A 9,922-nucleotide genomic window follows, 5' to 3' on the forward strand; every position below is an offset into this window, starting at 1 on the left:
TCTAATACCCATATTTTCCATATGGCGGTCAAGTTGGATTTGAGACATTGGCTTCGTCAATGGATCTGCTACGTTATCAGCTGAGGCAACCTTAAGGATGTTGACTTTCCCCTCGGTAGCATATCTTCTAATCATATTAAAGTGTCTATCAAAATACTTGTTCTTTTGATGAGCCCTGGGTTCCTTGGCTTGAGCTATCGCCCTACTATTATCACAGTACAAAGTTACTGGTGATGTAATGGTTGAAACCACTCCAAGTTCAGTAATGAACTTCTTCATCCAAAACGCTTCTTTGCTGAGTTCAGCTGCAGTAACATATTCAGATTCTATTGTGGAATCAGCAATTACATCTTGTTTCTTGCTTTTCTAGCTGACAACCCTACCATTGAGAGTGAACACATATCTAAAGTTGGAACTTCTATCATTGATGTCAGATTGGAAATCTGCATCTATATAGGCTTCCACTCGCAACTCTGTTGCTCCTCCATAAACGGGGAACATGTCCTTAGTTCTTCTTAAGTACTTAAGGATCGTCTTGACAGCTCCCTAATGTTCTGATCCTGGGTTAGATTGATATCTACTAGTAATGCTTACAGCATATGCGATATCAGGCCTTGTGCATATCATGGCATACATGAGACTTCCAATGGCAGAAGCATAAGGAATCCTACCCATCTGCCGTATTTCTTTAAGAGTGTTTGGTCTCATGGACTTAGAAAGGTGAATTTCATGTTTCACAGGAAGAAGACCTTTCTTAGATTGTTCCATTTGGAACCTACTTAGCACCTTATCTATGTACATAGATTGGGATAATCCAATTAATTTTTTGGATCTATCACGATAGAGCTTTATCCCTAATACATAAGATGCATCTCCCAAATCTTTCATATGGAAGGTTGTGGACAACCATACTTTTATAGAAGAAAGTACTGCAGTGTCATTCCTGAATAGTAATATGTCATCTACATATAACACTAGGAATACAATTGCATCCCCAACGACCTTTTGCTAAACATAATTGTCGTCTTCGTTTTGAGTAAAACCAAACGATTTGATTTCAGTATCAAAAAGAATGTTCCAGCTCCTAGAGGCTTGCTTAAGTCCATAAATGGACCTCTGAAGCTTGCATACCTTAGTCTTTTTAGACTTGGACACGAAACCTTCGGGTTGAGTCATATAAAGCTCTTCCTTTAGGCAGTTATTCAAAAAGGCCGTCTTCACATCCATTTGCTATATCTCATAATCATGGTACGCAGTTATAGCAAGCGAAATTCGAATGGACTTAATCATGGCTATAGGAGAGAAGGTTTCTTCATATTCAATCCCTTCTCGTTGCTTATAACCCTTGGCTACTAGTCTAGCCTTATAAATTTCCATGTTCCCATTAGCGCCTATCTTCCTCTTGAAGACCCATTTGTTTCCAAGAGGTATTATACCTTCTGGAAGGTCTACTAGAGTCCAGACCTAATTTTGATACATGGAATCCATCTCAGATTTCATGGCCTCTTGCCATCTCTTTGAATCAATGTCAGCCATTGCTTCAGTGTAGTCTCTAGGGTCCTCCTTTGTGTCCTTGTTACCTAGAAGGTGCAACTCCCCAAAGTCATTATCCAAGCCAAACCTCTTAGGTAGCTTACTAACCCATTCAGATCTACATGGAGCTAGGGGTTCAGGAACAGGGTTGTTAACTTGTCGAGTGCTTGTTTATGGTTCTTCATTAATTTCCATTGTTTTCCTTGTAGTTCATTTGAGAACAAATTTGTCCTCTAGAAACTTTGCAGTTCTGGCGACAAAGACTTTCTGGTTGTCAAGATGGTAGAACTCATATCCCATAGTTTCTCTAGGATATCCCACAAAATAGCACCTAACTTATCTCGCTTCAAGCTTAGTAACTTTAAGATTCTTGACATATGCTTCACAACCCCAAATCTTAATATGATTAAGACTTAGCTTTCTGCCATGCCATATATCATAGGGCGTCTATGAAACTAATTTGGAAGGTACTCTATTAAGAAAGTAAGCTGCTGTATATAGAGTGTATCCCTAGAATGTTACTGGTAGATTAGCAGAACTCATCATAGAATGAACCATGTTCATCAAGGTTCGATTTCTCCTTTTAAAAACTCCATTAAATTGTGGAGTTCCCGGTGGAGTCTACTGTGATATTATTCCACTCTTTGAGATAATCTAGGAACTCATTACTTAGATACTTTTCCCCTCGATCTGATCTTAGGATCTTTATCTGCTTCCCCGTTTGCTTCTTAACTTCATTCTTGAATTCTTTCAACTTTTCAAAGGATTCTGACTTGTACTTCATAAGATATAGCTAAACTGAGAGTGATCATCGATGAATGTGATATAATAGGAGAGGCCTCCTCTTGACTTAGTAGACATAGGTCCACATACGTCAGTGTGGATTAACACTAGAATTTCAGTGGCATGCTCTCCCTTCCTAATGAATGGAGATTTGGTCATCTTCCCTTTCAAGCAACATTCACAAGTACCCATTTGGTCATTACCTAATGGGCAGAAATATCCGTCTTTCGACATCTTGCGAATTTTATCAAGGTTCACATGTCCAAGTTTAAGATGCCACATTTTTTCTTGGTTAACTTCTTCTCTAGCCCATTTGGGTTTTGAGGTATTCTCGCTTTCAATACAGTGCATCCCACTACTTGTCTCTAGGTGAAAATGTCCCTATATCATATTACCATGAGAGATAATAAGATCATTCAAGTATAAAGTGCAACTCATTTTGTCAAACAATACTGAGTGCCCATCTCGTAAAAGCATAGAGACAGAAATCGAATTCTTTATACATGAAGGAAAATATAAACAATTTTTAAGTTCCAAGACTTCCCCAGAGGGTAATTTAAGCATGAAGGTGCCTACTGCTTTTGCAGAGATCTTAGTGTCATTCCCAACTCGCACAATCATCTTCCCATTACGCAGTGTCCTGCTCCCTGTTAGTCCCTGCAACGAATTGCAGATATGTTGACTAAAGCCTGAATCAAATATCCAGGAATTTGAGCTTGCTATAAAAGCCTCTCTATGACAGAAATAGTCCCTTCAAAAGTTCGTGTCATAAGGCTCACAATGCGCACCCGATTTCTTTTTCCAACATTCATCCTTTCCACAATGAAAACATGTTCTTTTGGATTTTCTTGCCTTCTTCTTATGCAACATTTTCCTTATGATTGCATTTTCACTCCCACTATCCTTTTTCAAACTTTGTTCATACTTACAACACATGTCAATCATCCCGGTAAAAGTATAATCGAATCTATTCACTTTATAGTTTACTATAAGCTTAGTGAACTTATCCGAGAGAGATGCAAGGAAAAAATCTTGGGCCATTTTCCCATCGATGGAAGTTCCTAAACTTTCAAGATCTTGAACAATCCTTTCCATCTTTTGTCCATGTTTTTGGACCGATGTCCCCTTTGCCATTTTGGCATTCAATATACTACAAACATTTGAGAATCGTACATTACTAGTCTCAATGTCATGCATCTTATGCAAACTATCAACCATGGCATAAGAAGTGTCCATGTGCTCATGTAGCTTCTTAAGCTCTTCACTAAGTGAAGTGAGGATTAAGCATTTGGCTTGTAAGTCATCCTCAAAGTGTCTAGTATAATTTTGACACTCCTCCTTTGAAGCTAGTTTCATAGGAGGTAGATGAGGGGGGGATTTCTTGAGTACATACAATATGTCATTCGTCTTTAAGACATTCTCAATGTGATGATACCAAGCAAGGAAACGTTGGCCCCTAAGGCCCCTTTTGTCAAGTATAATGGTAGGTGTAATTTTAGGCATGTCGTTAACTACATAACATAACAGAAATCGTATTAGATTGTTGATTTTAAAACTACTTGATTGGGTCTTAAATCAAATAGTACCACCCACTAGTTTTGGCAAATTCCACATCCCTCAATGGAATCCGAGAGTTATGTTGAACTCTTAGTAGGGTATGGGAGGCTTACCATTACCAAGCCCACCTCACAATAATATGATGTTGGTTAGCAACAATAATGATGAGAGAATAATGCTTTAGTCATTTACAACTCTTGTAATTACCCATTTAGTTTGGCCTCTAGAGAATGATGCTTCACAATGATATGATGTTGGCACCATTGCACTTAGTTAAGTCATTCCCACCATGCTAGTTCGTGTAGGGGTTCAAGAATAGCCTCACAATGATATGATGTTGGCCATCCTCGTTGCCCACCTTACCATATCATGTATGTACATATGAATTCCTCCTGAATGTAAGCACATATTTTGAACTTCCCCATGATAGGGTGAAGCCGATGTACGAGTCACAAACGATTGGAGCCCATCATGGTGGAAGGCCTACGAAGAGATGTTCAAAGCATTTCTTGCTTATCAACTTAATATTCGTTTTGTTGAGGGAGTAGTGTTGGGCTACATCAATTTCATTTTAATCTAATTAAAAGAACTTGGGCCTATCACAACCATTGGTCCAAGTTTTTATGAATTAGTAGAATATAATACTCCCACTATTTCGATGAAACAAGTGAGACTATATGGAACTACTAACGAATGCATTGCATCCTCATATGGACGATATAGTCATTTTAGGTCTTAGGATGATTATGAACCATTTGATTTAATCCAACATGAGCCTTGTATTGGACCTTGGGTCTAAGGCACGTAGTTGTTGATTTTAGTTACGCATTTAATCTAATTAAACTGTTATTTCCTATTAGGCATTGGACCCAACTATTCCAATTTGCATGCAATTAAACAAAAAAGAATACTTGAAATTAAGAGAAGGGCTTATGCCCTTTTACAACACATTTGAACTAATCAAATTACATTCAAATCTAAACCACTTAATCCAAACATTCATAATGTAAAGCGGCCAATCACATAGCTCAATTATCGAGACCTTTGGTTCAGAATCACCATTTTCTTAATCAATTACATTAACTAAGAAAGCAACTTAAACAATTGATTTTTGGATTCATAGAATTGATTTAAATGGAACTAAATGAAATGAAAATCCAATTCTCATTAAAGAAAGAAAACCATTTTGTTCTCATCTTAATTTGGGCCAAGAATGCAATGACCACAACTATTGGGCCACAACTCAAAAACATAAACTTTTGGGGCCACTTTGTAAAAACACAAGAGTCCACAACTTCATGTAATTACAACTAGAAACCACAAATTTCAACAATAACAAAAACTTCATTAAAGGAGCAAAACAATTTGTCCTTTAGTGATTTTGCGCCTTTACGTAAAAATGTAAATTTTTGGGTCAAAGTGCAAATACACAAAAGTATCAAAACTTTATGTAATTGCATAAAAACCCCAAAAGTACCCCTTACTTAGGGGTGGCCGGTTTTGTAGTGTGAGTGGAGGGGTTGGTTTTTATTGAAAAGCAAAGTCATAAACTATGGTTGAAAAAGGTGATGGGTATGGTGTTGAAAAAATAGGTATGGGTGTCCACACTTTGTGATGATTGAAAAAGTCACACCAACCATCACGAAACAAGACTTTACATAAACAACCAAAAAAATTTGAATCAAAACACCAAACCTTTTTGTTCTTGGTAAGAACAACAAGAACAAAGCAAGAACATTGAAGAACATCCATGAAAACCCATAAGAGCTCCATGAATGTTTTCACTCAATAAAACTCAAATTTTCACTACTCAAAATAGGGTTAACATTCTAGGGTACTTAGGGGTTCCAAAAGTCACTTTAAACCACTTTTACCAAGCCTAACAAGAACCCAAAATTCCACCCTTTGGATTTGGTCGAATTTCCCCATAAACATGGCACCAAATTTTAGCTCCAAAATTCATGCATAAATGAACTACATCTACAACTTTTGAGATGCTAAATTTTCAAGAAAAATTTATATTCAAAAAGTAAGAACAAAGCTTTTAACATTTACAACATTTAAATCACAAACCATGAAAAACACAAAACCCAAAAGGATTCACCATACACTACACCTAGGCTCTGATACCACTTGAAGGAAAATTTTTGTCCTAGCTAAGAACATGTGAGAACATTTGAACACTTAAGCAAACTAATAACACTTTAAAGTAGGCATGCATTAAAAAACAATTCTAAAACCCATGACTTTCAAAGTCTAGTGAATGGTGAACTCCAAGACTCTTTAACAACATTAAAGAGAAGAAAGGATTTTGAGATTCATTACCCTTGAAGCTCATCCTTATTTACACAAGGGATTCACCCAAGTGGAGGGCCTTCAAGTCACCTCCTAGCTCCTTAGATCTTCCTTGTGATTTTCTTCCTTTTGATACTCCGTTGCTCCTTGAGGATGTAAGGAAAGGATCTCCAAGAACACCAAAGGTTTAGTGTCCCTAAGTCTCCACACCAAAGATGTAGTAAAAGTCTCCCTAAGTGGCTGGCCTCTATAGAGAAAAGAGAGAGAGAAAGTTTCTCTTCTTTACCTCAAGAAAACCCTAGTGAGAGGATGGCTATAAAGTTGCCTTTATACCACCTCACATGTGAGTGGTAAACTTGCAATTAACCTAAGTTTGCTACCACTCACCCTATGGCCGGTTTTGACTTTATTTTTGGGTTAATTTCCATTTAGATTTAGTTGTCACACAACTTAAACTCAATGGGCGTTGTGGACCAAAATCCTTTTGGGCCCCGAGACCCGAAACTAACTTAAAAGCCCAATACGAACCTTTTGTATAATTAATTCACTAGTTAATTAATCTTGACCATTCCCAATTAAATCATTTAATTGCTTATCCATCTCATTTATATTTCTTCACTTTCATCCTTACTCGGTGTACGATCCATTAGGTTCCAATTAGCGAGGCAGTGGGCGATTGTTACTCTTAATGATCGATTGTGAATTGAAACTACATTTCAATTCTCCCTTTGATGAGGATTAGTGTTTGCTAATCTTCAAGACTTCCATAAATCATGAGTCACACCTAGCAATATGTCATGGCTACCCAAGCTAAGTAGAAGTCATTAGAGAACCTATCCAGTTACAATTACAATGCAATTCAATCCTTCTCTAATACAATACTCTTAATCACATTGTTTGAGTAATAACTTGTTTCATGTCTACTATCCAATGTGATACTTCTCTATATGATTCAATTGAATATGATTTGGAACAAACTTCCTAATTCATATTCGAATACTTTAGCCAAAGACTCCCGAATCATATCTCAGAGTATTCTCCCTCCACCATGGAAGGTTAGAGATCCCTTGTTGTGCATTCATATGCCTACATGACTAGATAGCTTGATGCCAACAATGCCGTGGACACTCTCGATGGAATGCCTTTGACATGATCAAATATCAAGGACCTAACCATTAGACATCTATGATGCCTTAGGTCAAAGGACTACTTTGCATTTTGCAACTTACGAGTTCTTACATGACATGTATGTTTGAACTCTCTTTTGATCGTTGTTCAATGTACTCAATTACCTTTTGAGCAGCTATGTGTTTGTCTCAGTGTCCAACACTAAATGACTTGAGACTAGTCATACTCACCCTTGAGTTAACATAACACATACTAACCTTAGCGGATTGTCAATGCCCAATTGGCAATCCTATGGCTAGGAACGTTTTAGGAATAAACATAAGAGAAAGGTCTCGTTAATCTGACTTACTTAGATCACTTCTCTCTTAGATTAATTACATTCCTTGGATTCCATTATTGCTTAGACGCATAATACAATAAATAGTGATTAACAATAAGCTTTGCCCTTCATTAAACATATAATAGTTTAACACAATAAGTATTCCAAAAGCTATTACATCAAATGAGTGGCTTTGTCGCCATACTTCCAATAGTCATCAGGCCAATGCATGTTGGTGCAATTCGTGAACTTCTAAAGCAAAAAATTTGGCAGATAGTTGGTGAGGTTGTGTACCATATTAGCTTTGAACACGTTTCTCCAGTTTCCATTAGTTAATTATTCTGTGAGCAACCTTTATGCAAGCGAGAGAGATATTTAGATTTTTCTTGCCCAATAAGACCATGGCTATTAGCGAGTTCATTGGAATAAAACAAGCAGATGTCTATAATTTCGCTGAGATATAAATAAGTAAGGGTTAATATCAGTTTACTACCATGAAGTTTCTTGGTTTTCAACATTTGGTACTTGAAATTTTTTCGTCCCAGTCTGATACCTAAAGTTATAATTCTGGGACACTTTCATACAGTTGTTAAGTTTTCCGTTAAAACTTATGTTAATTGATGATGTGGCGCCCACATGAACAATAACTGGGCGCCATATGTCAACGCCCACTTGGATATTAAAAAATTAAAAATACAAAAATACAACAATAACAAAAAAATTAAATAAATTACCCGCCCGTCTTCTACCTCCCCCCCAACCCTCTCCTTCCCTTCTTTCATCTGCAACTCGCACCCTCCATTCTCTCCTCTGCAAACCCCACCCACCCTCCATCCCTCCCTCCATTCTCTCCTTTGCAACCCGCACCACCCTCCCTCATCTCCTCTGCAACCCACACCCACCTCTCCTACCTTACCTCACCCCAATCTAACTGCATTATATGATCAAACGGTCCAGAAGAAGCTGAAATCTGCAGGTGTACACCAAATAATTAATAAAAAATGGCAGGACTTTTATTTCAAGCAGCACAGAGAGAAAGAGAGAGGGGGACTATAACTTAGGTTAGGGCACCAAAAAATTGAAAAATCGAAGTTTCAAAAAGTCATCTCTATGAACATGTTAAGGGGAAGAAAACTTGATCTGATTGGTGGGCAAACGTCGGCGCTTTCTTCCTCATCGTCAATCACTCCTCTCCTCCCCTACCCAAGTACCCATTACTCTCCCAAATTATATATATAATAAATATATAATATCATTTCCTCAACAAAAAAAGAATATTTGTTAATTTATTTGTTTCCAGAGGTGGGTGAGGGTTACAGAGGAGAGAAGGGAGGGAGAGAGAGAGAGAGAGAGAGAGAGGGAAGGAGGGTGGATGGGTGGGGGTTACAGAGGAGAGAAGGGAGGGTGCGGGTTGCAGAGGAAGGAAGGGATGGAAGGGGTTGGGGATGAGGTAGAAGACGGGTGGGTATTTTTTTTTTTTTTTTTTTTTTGTGTTTTTGTATTTTTTTTTTTAATATTCAAGTGGGCCCATTTGACATGTGGCGCCCAATTATTGTCCATGTGGGCGCCACATCATCAGTTAATAGAAGTTCTAACGGAAAACTTAACGGATGTATGAAAATGTTTCAGAATTATAACTTTAGGTACCAGACTATGACGAAAAAAACTTCATGTACCAAATGTTGAAAACAAAGAAACTTCAAGATAGTAAACTGAGACTAACCCAAAATAAGTAAGCTTCGTTTCATTCCAATGCACATATGTTGGTATTGTACTTCACAGGAAGTGTAACATTTGATCCAGTGTATTGTGCTAAATATAATAAGGTACATACTTCACTAAGATATGGTACTTCTAGACCAAGTATTAATTCATCATTTCCCTCATGAGGATGAGTGATCTTTCTTAGTGTCTAAATATTGGTTAATCATTTGAGTGTTCAACTCATGATCTGCAATCCACATGGTTCTTTGATACCCCTAAGCCTTTTGATGGATAAGAATCATGTTGGCATATTGCTCGATCTGCAGCTCAAGACAATTTGTCCTTCAACATTTTATAACCTTTCTAAACTCTTTAGGAGTCCTAATCTAATATGAACTCTTGCAAGAGATTTAATACGTTGCAACAATATTATATCGATAGTACTCATTAGGGCAATTTATACCATCTATTGGTATTAAGTACATAATTTTTGGTTTACCCTTCCAGGGCTTACTTTAAGCAATTGGAATCTTTCAGGGATTTTCTACACTTCATGACACATTCTTCCTTGGTATTTATACAGAGCAATTTGCTTCTATTTAT

This window comes from the organism of the source record quoted next, unplaced genomic scaffold (assembly GCF_019419815.1).
Source record: "Pyrus x bretschneideri cultivar Hongxiangsu unplaced genomic scaffold, Pyrus_bretschneideri_v1 Contig128, whole genome shotgun sequence".
NCBI classification, from domain to species: domain Eukaryota; kingdom Viridiplantae; phylum Streptophyta; class Magnoliopsida; order Rosales; family Rosaceae; genus Pyrus; species Pyrus x bretschneideri.